The following is a 20,372-nucleotide window of genomic DNA, read 5'->3' as shown; positions in this document are numbered from 1 at the left end:
GAAGCCTTCTGCACAGCGTGGGCGTGCCAAGCGGAGGTCCTGTGCTCTCTCCGCTGATTTCACTGGAAGAGTCTCGGAGCCTCCCCTCCGCAGTACTCTCAGCCTCCCCTTTCTACCTGGTGCCCCCTGGATTTCCTTCCCCAGTGGAAGCTCTCTCTCTCTCCTTGCTAGTTCCCTCCCCTGTATCATGGGAGTGTCTTACCTCTCCTCTTGCCTCTGATGGCAGTTCCCTGACAGTCATGTTGTGCGGATGCCTGATGATCGTGTTCCAAAGCAACCACTCTATTCCGAACTTAAAGTTGGAAAGTGTAATGCTGGTGGTCTAGAAAAGAGGTTTAAAGACTGTCTCAAGGCAATTCTAAAAAAAAATGTAGTATACACACCAACAACTTGGAAACACTGGCCTGTGAGCGCTCCAGTTGGAGAACAGCCTTGACCAGACACCACAGGAGGAGAGAGTTGCTTTTGTGCTCAGATCCCGCTTGTGGGGTTCCCTTGAGGGCATCAGGCTGGCCACAGCAGGAACAAGACGGTGGACTAGACAGTCCATTGGTCTGTTCCTGCAGGGTTTTTCTTATGCTATCCAAACTTGGATGAAAACCTGGCTTGACACCTGGCTTGAGAGCAGTACATGTGAAAAGGATCTACAACCCCAACGACACGATCTCAAGATGGAAGGGGAGGGAACAGCTGCAGTCGCCTGTGGTTCCTGCGCAATGTTTGCCATCTTGCCAAAGGTTGCAGGCAGCTTTATCTGCAGCAATTGCATGTTGATTGCCCTCTTAAAAGACAAAGTCCAGCAACTGGAGGAACGTGTAGCTACGCTCCAAAGAATTAGAGAGCTGGAGCTCTTCTTGGAAGCAACAGAGCACACCGTCCCCACCAAGGAGGAGACAGGGGACTCCCCTGAGAAGGAGTCTAGTTCACCAACACAGGAGCCAGATATATGGAGAAACGTGACTCAAAGAAGTAGGAGGCCCAGGGTTCACTCTGATTGCTTAGAAATACACAATCGCTTTGAGGTCCTCTCCCCTAGCATGGAAGACGAAGAGCAGACTCCATTTGAGGATCTCTCCCTCATTACAGTCGATCAGGTATATGAAGACGAGCAGCAAAGTCAGTCCTCAGGGAATGTGCAGGCAACCTTGGAACGGACAGCTCACGGAAGAACCCCAACCAAACCCAAGAGGAGGCGTGTAGTGGTGATAGGGGATTCCCTACTGAGGGGAACAGAAGCAGTGATCTGTGGGCCTGACAAGATGTCTCGGGAAGTGTGCTGTCTCCCCGGGGCTAAGATCCAAGATGTAACTGAACGACTGCAAGGAATCATAAAACCCATTGACAAATACCCCTTCCTCTTGGTTCATGTGGGAACCAATGACACTGCAAGCAATAGCCTCCAGAAGATCAAAAGAGACTACGAGGCTCTCGGCAGGAAATTGAAGCAACTAAATGCACAAATTGTCATCTCATCTGTCCTCCCAGTTGAACGACGTGGCCCAGGGAGAGAGGGGAAAATAGTGGAAGTGAACAGCTGGCTTCGCAAATGGTGTAAACAGGAACGGTTTGGATTCTTAGATCACGGACTGCAGTTTCTTGAAGATGGACTTCTGGCAAGCGATGGGCTGCACCTCACAACGGTTGGGAGAAATGTTTTTGCCAAAAATCTCAGAAACCTCATCAGGAGGGCTTTAAACTGACTAATGTGGGGGAGGGAGACAGTGCTCCTGAAGGTAGGAGCCTATCGATTGATGAAGATGATCATCCAAATGTCATAGACTAAATGGAGCAAACAGCACGCAGACCTAGTGGTGGGAGGAAAAAATCCTTAAATAAGAGACACGGGGGAATGATTAATGGACTTCAATGTCTGTACACTAATGCGCAAAGCATGGGAAATAAACAAGATGAGCTTGAGCTCTTGGTACAGCAAACTAAATATGACATAATAGGCATCACTGAAACCTGGTGGGATAAGTCCCACGATTGGAATGTAATAATGGGGGGATACAATCTATTTCAGAGAAACAGACCAGACAAGAAAGGAGGAGGAGTGGCGTTATATGTCAGGGATGTGTATACCTGTGAAGAGATCCAAGATTTAGATCCTCAAAGCCAAAGTGAGAGCATTTGGGTCAAAATTAAGGGAGAGAAGAATAACAGAGACCTCATTGTGGGAGTTTACTATAGATCCCCAAGCCAAACGGAGGACATAGATGATGCCTTCCTGGAACAGATGGCCAAGCATGCAAAAGGAAGGGAGATAGTAGTAATGGGGGACTTCAATTACCCGGATATTTGTTGGACGTCAAACTCAGCCAAGAGCATAAGGTCAAACAGATTCCTCACTGGCCTTGCAGACAACTTCATTGTCCAGAAAGTGGGAGAAGCAACAAGAGGCACAGCCATTTTAGATCTGGTCCTAACCAATGTTGATGACCTGGTTAGTGGGGTAGAAGTGGAAGGATCATTAGGCGCGAGTGATCATGCTCTTCTGAAGTTTACTATACAGCGGAAAGGAGCAGCCAAGCATACTAGGACTCAATTTCTTGACTTTAAGAAAGCCGACTTCATAAAACTTAGGGAAGTGCTGGGTGAGATCCCATGGACAACAATACTAAAAGGAAAGGGAGTTCATGATGGTTGGGAGTTTGTTAAGAGGGAGATACTAAAAGCACAACGTCAGGCAATACCAATGAGACGGAAACATGGAAGGTGCCTAAAGAAGCCAGGGTGGCTATCTAAAGAACTTTTAACTGAATTAAGATTAAAAAAGGATGTGTACAAAAAATGGAAAAGGGGGGAAACCACCAAAGAGGAATTCAAACAAATAGCCAGCACGTGTAGACACAAAGTCAGAAAAGCTAAAGCACAGAATGAACTCAGGCTTGCTAGAGAGGTTAAAAGCAACAAAAAAGGCTTTTATGGGTATGTTCGTAGCAAAAGGAAGAACAAAGAAACAATGGGGTCACTCAGAGGAGAAGATGGTGAAATGCAAACAGGGGACACAGAAAGGGCTGAACTCCTCAATGCCTTCTTTGCCTCAGTCTTCTCCGATAAAGAAAACAATGCCCGACCTGAAGAATTTGGAGCAAATGATTCAGCAAAGGAAACACAGCCCAGAATAACTAAGGAGATAGTACAAGAATATTTGGCTAGTTTAGATGTATTCAAGTCTCCAGGGCCAGATGAACTGCATCCAAGAGTATTAAAAGAACTGGCAGATGTGATCTCAGAACCACTGGCAGTCATCTTTGAGAATTCCTGGAGAACAGGCGAAGTCCTGGCAGACTGGAGGAGGGCAAATGTTGTCCCTATTTTCAAAAAGGGGAAAAGAGAGGACCCAAATAATTACCGCCCAGTCAGTCTGACATCAATACCAGGGAAGATTCTGGAACAGATCATTAAGCAAACAGTTTGTGAGCACCTAGAAAGGAATGCTGTGATCACCAATAGTCAGCATGGATTTCTGAAAAATAAGTCATGTCAGACTAACCTGATCTTGTTTTTTGACAGAATTACAAGCCTGGTAGATGAAGGGAACGCAGTGGATGTAGCCTACCTTGATTTCAGCAAGGCAGTTGACAAGGTGCCCCATGATATTCTTGTAAAGAAGCTGGTAAAATGCGGTCTTGACTATGCTATCACTCAGTGGATTTGTAACTGGCTGACTGACCGAACCCAAAGGGTGCTCATCAATGGTTCCTCTTCATCCTGGAGAAGAGTGACTAGTGGGGTGCCACAGGGTTCTGTCTTGGGCCCGGTCTTATTCAACATCTTTATCAACGACTTGGATGATGGACTCAAGGGCATCCTGATCAAATTTGCAGATGACACCAAACTGGGAGGGGTGGCTAACACCCCAGAGGACAGGATCACACTTCAAAACGACCTTGACAGATTAGAGAACTGGGTCAAAACAAACAAGATGAATTTTAACAGGGAGAAATGTAAAGTATTGCACTTGGGCAAAAAAAATGAGAGGCACAAATACAAGATGGGGGACACCTGGCTTGAGAGCAGTACATGTGAAAAGGATCTAGGAGTCTTGGTTGACCACAAACTTGACATGAGCCAACAGTGTGACGCGGCAGCTAAAAAAGCCAATGCAATTCTGGGCTGCATCAATAGGAGTATAGCATCTAGATCAAGGGAAGTAATAGTGCCACTGTATTCTGCTCTGGTCAGACCACACCTGGAGTACTGTGTCCAGTTCTGGGCACCACAATTCAAGAAGGACACTGACAAACTGGAACGTGTCCAGAGGAGGGCAACCAAAATGGTCCAAGGCCTGGAAACGATGCCTTATGAGGAACGGCTAAGGGAGCTGGGCATGTTTAGCCTGGAGAAGAGGAGGTTAAGGGGTGATATGATAGCCATGTTCAAATATATAAAAGGATGTCACATACAGGAGGGAGAAAGGTTGTTTTCTGCTGCTCCGGAGAAGTGGACACGGAGCAATGGATCCAAACCACAAGAAAGAAGATTCCACCTAAACATTAGGAAGAACTTCCTGACAGTAAGAGCTGTTCGACAGTGGAATTTGCTGCCAAGGAGTGTGGTGGAGTCTCCTACTTTGGAGGTCTTTAAGCAGAGGCTTGACAACCATATGTCAGGAGTGCTCTGATGGTGTTTCCTGCTTGGCAGGGGGTTGGACTCGATGGCCCTTGTGGTCTCTTCCAACTCTATGATTCTATGATTCTATGATTCTATGATTCTATGATTCTATCTAGGAGTCTTGGTTGACCACAAACTTGACATGAGCCAACAGTGTGACGCGGCAGCTAAAAAAGCCAATGCAATTCTGGGCTGCATCAATAGGAGTATAGCATCTAGATCAAGGGAAGTAATAGTGCCACTGTATTCTGCTCTGGTCAGACCTCACCTGGAGTACTGTGTCCAGTTCTGGGCACCACAGTTCAAGAAGGACACTGACAAACTGGAATGTGTCCAGAGGAGGGCAACCAAAATGGTCCAAGGCCTGGAAACGATGCCTTATGAGGAACGGCTAAGGGAGCTGGGCATGTTTAGCCTGGAGAAGAGGAGGTTAAGGGGTGATATGATAGCCATGTTCAAATATATAAAAGGATGTCACATAGAGGAGGGAGAAAGGTTGTTTTCTGCTGCTCCAGAGAAGCGGACACGGAGCAATGGATCCAAACTACAAGAAAAAAGATTCCACCTAAACATGAGGAAGAACTTCCTGACAGTAAGAGCTGTTCGACAGTGGAATTTGCTGCCAAGGAGTGTGGTGGAGTCTCCTACTTTGGAGGTCTTTAAGCAGAGGCTTGACAACCATATGTCAGGAGTGCTCTGATGGTGTTTCCTGCTTGGCAGGGGGTTGGACTCGATGGCCCTTGTGGCCTCTTCCAACTCTAGGATTCTATGATTCTATGATTCTATGAAAACCTGTTTGCCAGTCTGAGGAACCATCATGCAAAATCTGGATGCCAGAGGATCCCTGGTGGAGCAGGCCAATGGATCATCCAGTCCACCTTCTGCTTCTCATGGTGGCCAACCAGATGCCCCAAAGCAGGATTTGAGCACAAGAGTAACTCTCCCCTTCTGCAGTTTCCAGGAACTGGTATTCAGAAGGTATTCTTAAGAGCAAGGGTGGGCAACCTAAGGCCCGTGGGCCAGATCCGGCCCAATCGCCTTCTCAATCCACCCCATGGACGGTCCAGGAATCAGGGTGTTTTTACATGAGTAGAATGTGTCCTTTTATTTAAAATGCATCTCTGGGTTATTTCTGGGGCATAGGAATTTGTTCATCCCCCCCCCATATAGTCTGGCTCCCCACAAGGTCTGAGGGATGGTGGACCATCCCATGGCTGAAAAAGTTTGCTGAGCCCTGCTTAAGAGGTGTCTGAGTGAATCACAGAACCACAGAGAAGAGGTGGGCAGACAGATAGACAACTTTCACACACACACACACACACACACACACACACACATACACACACACACACACACACACACGTCTCTCAGCAGCTGTTCCTGAATGAGCGAATAAAAGACCTCTGGACTTTCTGAGGCCAAGGTGCCAGCAGTTTCCTGCATTCCTCCTCTTGCTGTAAGTGTTGACCTTGGGCAGACAGCGGGGTCTCCGTCTTCCTTGCCAGACAATGGAGAGTGTGATGACACCCAACAATCAGCCCTCTTCAAGGTGCACTTAGAGGAGAGGTTTCCTTTGACAAAGGCGGGAGGACTTTGAAAGCCAATAAAATGCATTGTGCTCCTTTACTGGAGCTCTCGGCTTCCCTTGTTTGCGGATCCGCGGCTGCAGATTGTTTCCTTTGTCACCTGATATGATGGGATGATGCGAATTACAGAGTTTCTGAGGATTAAAAAAAGAGGAAGATCAAACCCGATGGATGCTTGTGGAAGGATGCTGCGCAACGCATTTCATAATACACTGGACAGGCAAAGCTTCTTCCTATGCTCAGGGTTTGACCCTTAATGCTCAGGGTTTGACCCCAGCCCCCCACTTTTGCATTTTGCTCTGCAGATGCTATTCTGGAGAAGCTTCTCTGCCTTGACTTTGGAGATTTGCAAAAAAGGCCCTGACTTTAAGGCTGCCTTGGCAGATGCTTGTCCAACGTTCGTATTGCCAACCGGAGAGCAGCGCAGGTTTGAAATTAAATATTTTGCCAGCGATCACAGACTCCGCAGCTATTTGTGGATCCCTTTCTCAAAGGAAAACATGTTGTGATATTTGGAAGGGGCGGAAAAGTATCAGTCAAAACGCTTGCTTTAAAAATACATTTGCATAACAAATTTTCTTATAAATATCATGCATTTTAATATTTAGCCGCTTTCCCTGGTCTGGTTGCTCTGAATGAAACTATTTCGGAGAGAGGGCAGCGGCGGGTAGAATTGATATAAATATGTATTTAACCATTCGGCTAGATACAGCGCGCGGCAGAGAGAGAATTTTGGTCTGTGTGCTTCTTAAATCTAAAATGTGGATTAAACATTGCCTAAAGAAAGATTTAGCATCTCATTATGTCTGTGCATTGGAGAGGAGAATGCCACAGTTATAGAAAGCGCAGGGGGAAGGAGGGAAATCAAATGAGACCCAAAGCCAATGTATAAACCAAATTAGCCGAGGAGACTCGTCGAGATTCTAAACAAGAATGAGGAGCCTCTTTGGCTTCAGAATTTGATGCTCTCCTTGGTATGTCTGCTTCAGTATGTATGTACAGTACCTCGGTTTATGAACTTAATCTGTTCTGGAAGTCCGTTCTTAAACCAAATCCGTTCTTAAACAGAGGTGTGTTTTCCCTAATGGGGCCTCCCACTACTTTCACTGCACAACGATCCCTCTTGCTGGTCTGGCTTCTGAGATTCAGAATATTTTTTTGTTTGTTTTCCTCCTCCAAAAACTAGGTGCGTCTTGTGGTCTGGTGCATCTTATAGAGCAAAAAATATGGTAATCTGTTCTGGAAGTCCGTTCTTAAACTGAAATCGTTCTTAAACAGAGGCGCGTTTTCCCTAATGGGGCCTCCCACCGCCAGTGCCCTTCCACCAGTCGGCTTCTGTTCATAGACTGAGGTAAAGTTTGCAACCTGGGACACTACTTCCGGTTTTGCGGAGTTCGTAAATGTCAGGGGTTCAGAAGCAGAGACGCAGAGAAGGGTGGAAACAGAGAGCGAGGGGGAGGAAGCCGAAGGGAGAATGAGTGATGATGACGACCCGAGATCTCCAAGCCTAAGCAGTGAGTCAGAGGACTCCCAAAAGGGAGCCCCAGTGAGCAGAGCAAGGGGGGGATCCGGGGGGACACCCCAGGAGGAAGGGAACAGAGGAGATTCAGAGAGCAGCAGCTGGAAGTCGGGACCCACGCTCAAGACTGAGAGCAGCAGGGAGGAAGGCAGCCAGGCATCGGGTTCCGGAGGCCGTCAGCAGGAGGGAGGGCACGAGTCAGGGGTGGTCACGCCCTCCTCAGAGAGCGAGGCAACGGTCAAGAGGAAAGTAGAGAGTTGGGCGCGCGCGCCAAGTTCAAATGCAGCGGAAGCTGGAGCAGTAAGCAGCCCGGAGAGTGAGCCAGGTCCCAAAGCCCGCCGAAAGGAAGCGGAAGGATCAGGGGGGTCAGCGTCAGAGGAGAGTAGAAGGGAGGAGTCCCAGGGGGGCAGAAGGACCCAGAGACGTAGGGAGAGGCGAAGGAGGTGGAGCAAGGCTAGGGTATTAAGCTGGTGTGCAAGAGGCGGGGACTCAGATGGGTCTTCGCCGACCTAGGGCAGAAGGTGTAGAGCTGCACGCTGCAGTTCGGAAATGAAACCTGTAACTCAATAAAGACTCTTTTAAAGTGGACGCTGTGTGGCGTGGTCCTATGTGAGCTGGGACCTGGTAGCAGCTCTGACAGTAAGACCCATCTCTTCAAAGCTTCAGAAACCTGAAACCTCGCAGCGGGAGCAGAAGCCGCTAGGGGAGGAAGAGGGGTGTCTGTAAGCAAGCTCACAAAGGTTAGCAAGATGACGGAAGAACAGAGGATCTCCGCGCTGCAAGAGGCAGTGACCCAGTTGTCCTCAGAGGTATTGGCTTCCAAGAAACGGGAGGAGGAGACTACAGCCGCCTACAGAGACCTACACGCCAGGTTTGAAATGCTTGTTAAGCAAGGGCAACCGGGACCCAGACCGGAGGGCGTGGGATTGGCACGGAGAGCAGGAGGGCTTGTGGCTCACTTCGATGGGACTTTGCAACAGTACCCTAATTTTAGAGCAGACGTAATGTGCGCACTGCAACTGCTGGCAAAAGACTTTAGAGATGAGGAAGAGAAGGTGGGGTTCATATTGTCCCATTTGCATGGGGATGCCAAAGCCTGGCTGCGCAATTTGTGGAGGGATAAAGATCCGGCGCTTCAGAATGCAGATGCCTTTATCAAAGCGATGGATGCGTGTTTTTTGTCTACTATTGATGTGGATCTTGCCAGACGGGAGATTCATGGACTAAAACAAGGGAGGGCGAGCGTCCGGCAGTATCACGCCCGATTTTTTGCGCTGGTCAGTGCTTTAGAATGGGATCGGGATTCGCCCCCTGTCAGAGACCTCTTCTGGGAGGGTCTAAGTTCTGCGGTTAAGGATGAAATTGCAAGGGGGGAGAGGCCCCGAAGCACGCAGGAGGTGGTCCAAAGGGCGCTGACTGTGGGGGTGAGGCTGGAAGAACGTCCATGGTGCAGAGATGAAGGACGTGGAGGGCGCGAAGCAGCGAGAAGTTTCTCTTTCGTTCCGAGGGAAGCAGCGCGTGCGCAATCCACACCTCCGCCAGGAGGGGGAGGGGAACCGATGGAGGTTGGAGGTGCAAGGGCTCAGTCAGCAGCCAGAGCCCTAGCACCGGCAGCAGTGAAAGCGAAGCCTCCTAGAGGGAACAGGAAGTGTTACATCTGCGAGGATCCAGGCCATTTGGCGAAGGAGTGTCCCCGGAGGCTCCACAAGCACACTGCAGCCTCAGCAATGGTGACTGCAGCAACGCAGCAAGGAGAACCACAGCAGGGAAACGACGATGTCTGGCTGGAGACGGAGGCACTGGGGCCCAGCCAGACGCATCTGTGAAGCAGCCCCCAGCGATATTGCAACCCACGGATCCCCTCCCACCCAAACCAGTGGTGCAGCTCACAGCGTCTCTCCAGCTACCCAACGGCGTCACTATCGAAGTGCCGCTTTCCGTGGATTCTGGAAGCAACGCAGACTTTATAGCGCAGAGCTTTGTGGAGCAGCACGCTATACAGCTATTGCCTGCCACTCTGCCCCTGCAAGTCGTCACAGTGGATGGCAGAGAGTTGCTAGGGGGGCAGGTGGTGAAGCAGACGCCACCAATGGTGATGCGCCTTGGCAACCACAGGGAAGTCATCAGTTTTAATGTCACCCAACTGTCGGACACGCCCATTGTGTTGGGCATGAGTTGGCTGGACAGGCACAGTCCGACACTGGCTTGGTACCAGAGACAACTGATCTTCGGCTCCTCTTATTGCGCAGAACACTGCATCCTGCCCCGACGGGAGGGAGAGGAGGAGGAATCACAACTGCAGTTGGGAACGTTGCAAGCGGTCCCCCACAAATACGCGAACTTTTTGGAGGTCTTCTGCGAGAAGGAGGCGGACAAGCTACCCCCTCACCGGCCATATGACTGCAAGATTGACCTCCTACCGGGGGCGACGCTGCCGAAGGGGCGGCTATACTCCATGTCTGAAGATGAAATGCAGGAACTCAAACAGTTCATCAAGCATAACCTGGAGCGTGGCTTCATCAGAGAGTCCAAGGCAGTGGGGGGCAGTCCCGTTTTCTTCGTGAAAAAGAAAGACACGCCCCAAAAAAGACTCGTTGTGGACTACCGCCTTTTGAACCAGATGACCAAACCGTCTGATTACCCCATGCCCAGGATTGACGACCTCCTCGCGACGGTGCGCAAGGGACGCGTGTTCACCAAGTTGGACCTACGAGGGGCGTACAATCTCATCCGCATGCGGGAGGGCGATGAGTGGAAGACGGCCATGTTCACACCGCTGGGCACCTACGAGTACAGGGTTATGCCCTTTGGATTACAAAATGGCTCTCACTGTTTTCAAGCTTTTATGCATCACGTGTTGGAGGGACTCCTCTACAAGACATGCGTCTGCTTCCTGGATGACATCCTGATTTTCTCGGACTCGCAGCAAGCTCACGACCGAGACGTGAGGGAGGTGCTCAGCAGGTTGCAACAACATAGACTGTACGCCAAGCTGGAGAAGTGCCAGTTCGACACGAAGGAGGTGGATTTCCTGGGATACAAGTTGTCGGACAAGGGGATAGCCATGGACAGCACCAAGGTTCGTGCGGTATTGGATTGGAAGAGCCCGCGCAACCGGAAGGAGGTCCAGCGGTTTGTCGGCTTCGCCAACTTCTATCGCAAGTTTATCAAGGGGTTCGCGATGCAGACGGCAGCAATTACGGACACGCTCAGCTCCAAAAAAAAGAAATTCATCTGGACGGAGCAGGCGGAGCAGTCCTTTCAAGCGCTCAAGCGTCTCTTCGCATCGGAGAAGCAACTGCTGCATATCGACCCCAGTAAACCGTTGAGGGTAGAGACAGACGCGTCAGACAGAGCCGTGGGAGCTGTTCTGCTGCAGCGAGACCCGCAGGGGGTGTGGCGGCCGGGAGCGTTCTACTCCAGAAAGCTCAGCAAGTCGGAGCAGAACTACACCATCTGGGACAGGGAGTTGCTAGCCATTCATGCAGCTTTCAAGGCGTGGAGGCACTTCCTAATCGGCGCCAAGCACACGGTGCAGGTCTGCACGGACCACAAGAATCTGGAGCACTGGCGCACGGCTCAGTTCCTGAACCAGAGGCAGATACGTTGGGCGGAGTTCTTTGCTGACTTCAATTTCCGAATAGAGTACGTCCCAGGCGACACCAACATCATGGCGGATGCACTGTCCCGAAAACCGCAATACCTAGAAGAGGTGACGCCAGCGGCGGCCATGCACATCTTCGCACCGACGGCGTGGGCGTGTGCCTCAGCTACAGTAGACCTGGATGCGGTGCGACGTGCATTGCGGGACGACTCATTCGCACAAGACAAGATGGCGGAACTGCTCAGAGGCGCGGCTACCACGGACGAGTTCCAGGTGCGGGACGGCTTGCTCCTACGCAAAGGGGCTGTCTATGTACCAGGAGACGACCTTCGCGCCAAGGTACTGCAACAGTTGCACGACGCACCCACGGCCGGTCACTTTGGCACAGAGAAAACGATGGAATTAGTCGCGAGAGACTTCTGGTGGCCCAGGCTGAGAGGGGAGGTCGCGGACTACGTCGCGAGGTGCGACACCTGCCAGAGGGCCAAGCCGGTACACAGACCACCGGCGGGACTGTTAGAACCGCTGCAAACGCCGTTTGAACCGTGGGAGAGGGTGGCCCTGGACTTTGTGACGGATTTACCCAGCTCGAGAGGCAAGACAGCGGTGCTAGTGGTGGTGGACTTGTTCACCAAGATGGCACATTTCATTCCGTGTGCGAAGGTGGCCACGGCGGAACAAACCGCCAAACTGTTCATAGATCACGTGTTCAAAGTGCATGGTCTGCCACGGTCTATCCTGTCCGACCGCGGACGCCAGTTCATCTCGTCTTTCTGGCAGAAGCTGATGGGTTTTCTAAATGTCAAGGTCAATCTGGCATCAGCAAGACACCCGCAGACCAACGGGCAAGCAGAGAGGGTCAATGCCATCATGCAGCAGTACCTGAGATGCTATGCCAATCAACAGCCTGCGACGTGGGTGGATTACCTGCCGCTAGCCGAGTTCGCTTACAACAACACGAAGCACGTGTCCACAGGAGTGACGCCGTTCTTTGCCAACAATGGGAGGCATCCCAGAACCTTCCCGGGACTGGAGAGAGTGGGGGAAGGAGAACCACAGACGGCGGACGCGTTCGCGTCAGAGCTGCAGGCGGTCCACGATCAACTCAGACGGCAGCTGGAGCTAGCTAAGCACGCCTACAAGGTGCAAGCTGACAAGCACAGGCGGGTTGGCGAAGTGATCCAAGTGGGAGACTGGGTCTGGTTGGCAGCCCACGCAGTGCCGACCAGGTCACTTGCCAAGAAGAAGTTGGGGCACAAGCAAATCGGTCCGTACCAAGTCGAAGCGCAGATCAACCCGGTAGCCTTCCGACTGGCGCTGCCGGAGGGTTCCAGAATGCATCCGGTGTTCCACAGGTCGGTGCTCACTCCCTACAAGGCACCTCACAGGTTCCAGGAGCCAGGGACGGCGCCAAGTCCGCTCCGGGAACGGACGGAGACGCGGGGGGTGAAGCACCAGGACCACATCAACGAGGTCACGGAGATTTTGGACTCCAGATGGGGGGAGGAGGGAGTCGAATACCTCTTAGCCAGAGAGGGCACCCGGGCCAGCGCCAATAGCTGGGTACCAGACTACGCTTTGGAGGAACCCCTGCTCAAGGACGAGTTTCATGCCCTCTTCCCACACAAACCCATGCCAGCGAGCTTCTTCGACGACTGGTTGTTCACACCCACACTTTCTTCCAGCACGTTCCATGGATTCGACTCAGAAGGGGAACCCGCACGGAGCACCCGTTCCCCAGAAGGTTCACCGGCAGGTTCGGCATCAGGCAACTCGTATTGGTGGGACGATCGACCAGAGGAGCAATGGCGCAGGAAGTGGCTGGAGATGCCAGGTCGAGCGACCGACGCAGAGACTGACATGGACGTGTTCGGGGAGGACCTCGGGTTCGAGCACGGCGGTACAGAGATGGAAGAGCAACAAGTCAACGTCGACGACCGCGAGGGGGAAGACTCGGAGGTTTTCAGTTGGCGGCCACCCACGGGGAGCGACCTGTATCCAGCATTCCCTCCCATGATGATGGAGCACCCAGCACCCACACCTGACAGCGGGGAGGGGGGAAGGGGGGGCTTCGAGGGGGGGATGGATGTCAGGGGTTCAGAAGCAGAGACGCAGAGAAGGGTGGAAACAGAGAGCGAGGGGGAGGAAGCCGAAGGGAGAATGAGTGATGATGACGACCCGAGATCTCCAAGCCTAAGCAGTGAGTCAGAGGACTCCCAAAAGGGAGCCCCAGTGAGCAGAGCAAGGGGGGGATCCGGGGGGACACCCCAGGAGGAAGGGAACAGAGGAGATTCAGAGAGCAGCAGCTGGAAGTCGGGACCCACGCTCAAGACTGAGAGCAGCAGGGAGGAAGGCAGCCAGGCATCGGGTTCCGGAGGCCGTCAGCAGGAGGGAGGGCACGAGTCAGGGGTGGTCACGCCCTCCTCAGAGAGCGAGGCAACGGTCAAGAGGAAAGTAGAGAGTTGGGCGCGCGCGCCAAGTTCAAATGCAGCGGAAGCTGGAGCAGTAAGCAGCCCGGAGAGTGAGCCAGGTCCCAAAGCCCGCCGAAAGGAAGCGGAAGGATCAGGGGGGTCAGCGTCAGAGGAGAGTAGAAGGGAGGAGTCCCAGGGGGGCAGAAGGACCCAGAGACGTAGGGAGAGGCGAAGGAGGTGGAGCAAGGCTAGGGTATTAAGCTGGTGTGCAAGAGGCGGGGACTCAGATGGGTCTTCGCCGACCTAGGGCAGAAGGTGTAGAGCTGCACGCTGCAGTTCGGAAATGAAACCTGTAACTCAATAAAGACTCTTTTAAAGTGGACGCTGTGTGGCGTGGTCCTATGTGAGCTGGGACCTGGTAGCAGCTCTGACAGTAAACCAAACAGTTCGTAAACAGGACTGTTTGTAAAACGAGGTACCACTGTACTTTCAGGGGAACATTGCTGCTTTGAGATGCCTGGACCTGAAGGCTCTGCAAATTATGCCAATCTAGTCATTATATGTCCATTCTGAAGGAAATCAGCCCTGAGTGCTCACTGGAAGGACAGATCCTGAAGCTGAGGCTCCAGTACTTTGGGCACCTCAAGAGAAGAGAAGACTCCCTGGAAAAGACCCTGATGTTGGGAAAGATGGAGGGCACAAGGAGAAGGGGAGGACAGAGAACGAGATGGTGGGACAGTGTTCTCAAAGCGACCAGCATGAGTTTGACCAAACTGTGGGACACAGCTGAAGACAGGAGTGCCTGGCGTGCTCTGGTCCAGGGGGTCACGAAGAGTCGGACACAACTAAACGACCAAACAACAACAACAGTCATTATATGATAGGGAAGAGATCTACCCTTTGATGATGCTGTGGGTTGAGGGGAGCAGTCTGGATGATACCCCAAGGCCAAACCTCTTCTTGGGGTCCAGGACCCAGTGAGGGTTAGTACCGAAATGCAAATTCTATTGCTGAACTAGTGAGACAAGTTTCTTTGCAAGGTGATGGCCACTTAAGTGTCTTCTTCTGAATCCCAAACGGACGAGCCAAGTTGCAAGAGCTACAATAATAATAATATTATAATAATTTATTATTTGTACCCCTCCCATCTGACTTTGTTGCCCCAGCCACTCTGGGAGGCTTCCAGCATATAGATGTGTTGAATGGCATGGTTCGCATGGGCCTAGAAAATGGCTGAAGAACACCACAGAATGGACTCGTTGTCTTTGAACAGATCATGAACAGCGTTGTATAAGTGCTGATGGACATCAGGATAATCTGGCCAGAACGGTGTGTGCTAGGCCAAAGACAGAACAGCTTACACAAGGAGGCAAAGAGATGGCGTGTGCAACATTACATGCGAGATGAGATAAGCGTTGTGAGAATGATGCCAAAACAGGAGTCATAAGTTGTGCAAGGCCAAACGTCAGATGAGCAACAAAGCATATATGTGTGTGTGTGTGTGTGTGTGTATGCAAAGCCCTGCTGCCTGAGTTGTGTGCCAGACATTTGACAGTGCTGCCCATCTGCCACCCATGGCTTTCACTGAACCTGATCAATTGAGTGGAGACTGGTGTATGTATGGCAGGTGTATGTATGGCTGTATGACTGAGTGTATATTCCTTGTCTTGAAATGTGAACTGTTTGTTGCCTGTTAATCTATAAAACACTATTTATAGAGAAAATCCAATATTGGTTGTCTGAGGATTATTTGTGCCTTCCCCGGAGCGTACTGGGTCTCATCTATGTTAAACACCTAAAAAAATTAAAAGAACCTAATTGTTCATAACATAGAAAAACTAACGGAGAGTCCCCCTGGGCTAAATGGTGGGCCTGTCCTCCACCTCTCCTCACGTAGATGTTAGGTAGGAGAACAAGAGCCAGAGGAAGTTTGGGCAAGTTGGGCTGGGAGCTTGTGCTGGATCCGAAGCTGTGACTAACAGAGAATCAGGATCTGTTAGGGGTGCTGATGCCATGAACCCCTCCATCTTATGTTCAGGTTGTCCAGATGTGCAAATGAAACTGTATAACCTAAAGACACCACAGTATCTGCTGATCTTTGTTCCAAGGAAACCCAACTCTGAGCAAGCGCTGGAACTCCCTGGAATCTCTCCCTGATCGGAAATTCAGGTGGCATGCAACAATATTTATGCGGCAGCGATGGGCTGTGTGTGTTGTGCGGCTATTGTGAGAGGCGGGGTTGCATGGTGTGATAGGAATTTTGAGGTCTTAGATATATGGTAATGTTCATAAGTGTACCAACCAAACAAGTACATAGATCAGCACAGGAAGACCAACCTGGAACCATTTTGATTCCTGAACTGAGAAAATGTTTTCTCTGCAAGGTCAAAGTGGGAAACCTCCCATTGTCTCTTTCCTCACAAATCCTGTTTTAAGGGCACATTTAAGATATGAATAGGGTGTGAGGCTGTGACCTGGCCCAGGAACTAAGTATTTATCATTACAAAAGACTGGCCAGGCTCCCCAGGAAATCCAATCAAGTAACCTGCAGGACAGGAAAAAAACAACATTCAAATTTCTGTTTAGACCGCCTTTTCTGTGATGTAGGTATGATGTATCTGAGGGGTGGTTTTAGGTTACACCCCTTCTGTGATGTATGTATAATGTTTCTGAGGGTGGTCTTGATCTACAGGGTGGCAATTTCAAAAGTCTTTATAAGGCCTTGCTTTATAAGGCATTTTTCTGAGTCTCTCTTCCTCTCCTACAGGTGAGGGGAACACCCTGTTGCAACAGATCAATAAAGATCAAGCTTACTAGCTGCTTTGCTTCCCAATATTCTCTGGTTGGCCTCTGTTATCTTCTCCTACCAATAGGGAACCTACATAAGGACTCTATATGGGCTCTGGGAATACCCCATAAGGGAAAAGGGCAATTTTTGTTTACAACAATGGCACTGCAGCAACCAGTGCAACCCACAACACAAGATTCCTGCCAGGTTAAGGCCTTTGCATTCACCCAGCATCTTCTTCCTTTTTTTGCAAACAGAGTTTGGGAGTCAAGCTTCTCAAATCTTGGCAGCTGCTGTGGGACTGCTTCTCTGCTTTTGAAATTGCTGAACAAAGCATCACAAGCCCATGCTCCAGAGCCTAATTTTCTGGCTGCAAAGCAAGAGTCTTCCTTTCCTCGAGGTGGAGGAGGGGCTCGCAGGATGGCCAAATCCAGCCGTTGCCCTGAGAACGGGAGGGAGGGGGCATTGACCCTTTCCCCCAATTCTGCCTTAAGGTAGGTAGCCGTGTTGGTCTCCTGCAGTCGAAATAAATTTTTAAAAAATTTAAAATTGTCCAGTAGCACCTTAGAGACCAACTAAGTCTGTTCTGGGTATAAGCTTTCGTGTGCAAGCACACTTCTTCAGATACACTGAGACAGAAGTCACCAGACCATGGCTACCTACCTGAATCTATAATCATGGAAGGCTTCACATTGAGCCACATGAAATGGAAGTCCATCAACCTCACAAAAAAACTTGCACAGCTACAGACTGATATCTCCTTTCTGACTAAATGCAAGAACCTGGACCCCTTGAGTCAACCCACCTCCTCCTACCCTCCTGTAGAAGTGCGCATGCACACAAAAGCTTATACCCAGAACAAACCTAGTTGGTTTCTAAGGTGCTACTGGACAATGTTTTTTTAAAAAAATAATTATCCCAATTCTGCCATTTGTCTGCAGTGCTGAGCACCAGGTGTGCAAGAGAGGACCAGTAGAATCAGTGACAGGAGGGAAACCACACTCTCAAGTTTCAAATTCCAGACCACCTCTTTCTGTGACATGTGCATGATGTTTTTGGGGTGGTCTTTGCCTAAGAGGATGGGCAATTTCTAAAGCTTTCAAAAGTTCTTGCACCCTTTGTTCTTGCAAGTGTCTGGGGGTGGGGTCTTATGCAACAGGAAAATCAAGATTCCCTCCTTGCTTTCATCTGGATCCTGCCTCCATCTATTCTTCTCTGACTGATAATGGACTTAGGGGTGTAATAAACAGAAATCTGCCCTTATTCCCTTATGGGGGACACAAGAGCCCTTATTGAGTCCTTTGCCGGTTCTCCATCGGTCGGAGAAAATAACAGAGGCCAACCAGAGAATATTGACAAGCAAAGCAGCTAGTTAGCCTGATCTTTTTGATCTGTTGCAACAGGGTGCTCCCCTCACACACAGAAAAGGAGGAGGACCCAGAACCCAGGTGTGTCCACCCTTATATAGACATTTTAAATTGCCCGCCCTGGAGTTCAAGACCACCCCCAGAAACATCATACATACATCACAGAAGGGGTGTAGCTCAAGACCGTCCCCCAGACACATCATACCTACATCACAGAAAGGGAGGTCTACAGCAGAAATCTGAGTGCTTTGTTTACCTCCTGTCTGCCAGGTTACCTGTTTAATGGTCACTTGATTGGATTTCCTGGGGAGCCTGGCCAGTCTTTTGTAATGATAAATACTTACTTCCTGAACCAGGTCACAGGCTCACACCCCATTCATATCTTAAATGTGCCCTTAAGACAGGATTTGTGAGGAAAGAGACAATGGGGAGGTTTCCCACTTTGAGCTTGCAGAGAAATATCTGAGGTCAATTTGTTCAGGACTTTTTTTCTGTGGGGTTTCAGACACGTGGTTTATATATTTATGTACGCGTTTGCTTGGTACATTTATGAACATTTATTACATATCTAAGACCTTAAAATTCTTATAACTGGGGACACAGAGGCCCTTGGTGGAGAGTTGGGCTGCAAAGGCCAGACTCCCAAGTTTTCTACAGCAGAGACTAAAGATGAAGAAGAACTTTCTGACAGTAAGAGCTGTTTGATAGTGGGAGAGACACAAGGCGGTGGACTCTCAGTCACTGGAGGTTTTTAGGCAGAACTTGGGTGGCCACCTGTCATGGATGCTTGAGCTGAGATTCCTGCATTGAGGGGGTTGAACTAGATGACCCTTGGGTTTCCTTTCAAATAAATGATTCTATGAAGGTTTCAGAGCTGCCAGCAGCACTCCACTACTTCAGGGCTTGGAACCAGATGTTTGAAGAAGGCTGTACAATAAGACGCCGGACAAGATAACCAGCAGCCAGCCATTGTCAGCTTCCACCATCTGCTCAGTCATTCTCTGCTTGTTTTCCTTTGTTCCCTTGGTTTTTCTGGAAGTCCAGATAAGGCTCTGCAGGATGAATTCCAGAGCAGCAAAGACAAAGGATGAAGGAAGTGGTGACATGAAATAATTGCATTTCTCGATGTCTGCGGCTGCGGTGATTTCCAGCTCACCAGATGCTCTCTCCAATCCATGAGTCCACTACAGACCAATTCCTTGTGTGTGTGTGAACGCTGTCCTAATGAACGTCTGCTTTGAGTGGCCTTTAAGGTGAATGCTCCTGAGTCTTCATTTCACACCCACCCACCCCAAAATAAATGATGAGAGAGTATTTATTCATCAATGCCCAGGCTGAAGAACAAAGCATCTTTGGATTCTGCACACGTCACTTTCAAATTCGGAATAATTAAAATAATTATATTTCCTGCTGTGAGTTTCAGTCTAATTGATTGAACCAAGCAATGAGGCTGTTAGCAATTTCAAAAGGACGATCACACACACCCAAAATGTAATTATTCTCTCCCTTTCTCTCTCGCTACGGAGGGGCTTGTGGGCCGGCTGGAAACCCAGATAATGAAAAGGCTGCTTCCCTTTGATGATAAAACTCTGCATGTTCCCCATCGGCTTCTGCCACAACCCATCCCAGGAGGCAACCCAGTGGAGAACTCCAGCCCCCTTCTAACTCTTGGTCTTCACAAGGTCCTGGAACCACGTCATGGATCAGCGATGGGCAGAGCTTCTTCTTCTTCTTCTTTGGTGATCCCTCGTAGCTGAGTAAGATTGTCTTCCATGAACAGAGTTTCAACAATGAGTCTGTAAGTGCCTGTGGAGGCCAATTCTGGATCCACACATCCTTCCACAGTGGGGACATTGGTTTCTGCCTTTGAGTTGATCATGGTGTGGATTTGCCAAGTGTGCCTTCCTCCTAGCACATCTCCCTTGCGTCCTGAGTTTGAGTGTCTTCAAAGCCCATGACACCTTTGGTAAAGGCTGTTCTCCAACTGGAGCACTCGCAGGCCAGTGTTTCCCAATTCTTGCTGTTTATACTATATTTTTTAAGATTTGCCTTGAGAGAGTCTTTAAACCTCTTTTGTTGACCACCAGCATTACGCTTTCCATTTTTAAGTTCGGAATAGAGTAGTTCATTTGGAAGACGATCATCAGGCATCCACACAATATGACCAGTCCAACAAAGTTGATGCTGAAGAATGATTGCTTCAACACTGGTGATCTTTGCTTCTTCAGATACACTGGCATTAGTTCACTTGTCTTCCCAAGTGATATCTAAAAATTTTCAGAGACACCATTGATGGAATCTTTCGAGGAGTTGGAGATGGCGTTTATAAGTGGTCAATCCCACCCTGGCCTATGGAGGAATCTGAGTGCCTGAGCCTCCACAGCATCCCAAGATCCAGAGATTGGTCCCCAGGCAGATTTTGGTCCAGCGGATCCAAGAACACCCCCTTTTAGGACCCTCCACCAGCTGCTGCCTGCAGA

At 50.0% G+C, this 20,372-nt stretch overlaps 1 long non-coding RNA gene across 3 annotated transcripts in view; it reads right to left on the bottom strand.

Annotated features, from left to right (window-relative positions):
• Positions 1-242: 242 nt before the first annotated feature.
• The window catches only part of LOC309529000, a 70,815-nt gene continuing 50,685 nt past the window's right edge, over positions 243-20,372 (bottom strand). For all 3 annotated transcript variants that reach the window (XR_014218017.1, XR_014218018.1, XR_014218019.1), the window contains 2 exons: positions 5,410-6,337; positions 243-601 (listed from right to left, as the gene is read on the bottom strand). This is a non-coding gene — a long non-coding RNA (uncharacterized lncRNA). The remainder of the gene's footprint in view (positions 602-5,409; positions 6,338-20,372) is intronic.

Source organism: Podarcis vaucheri, assembly GCF_965113315.1.
Source record: "Podarcis vaucheri genome assembly, chromosome: 1".
Lineage (NCBI taxonomy): Eukaryota > Metazoa > Chordata > Lepidosauria > Squamata > Lacertidae > Podarcis > Podarcis vaucheri.
Note: the sequence above shows the minus strand (reverse complement) of the source record. Positions and strands in the feature narration are given on the sequence as shown.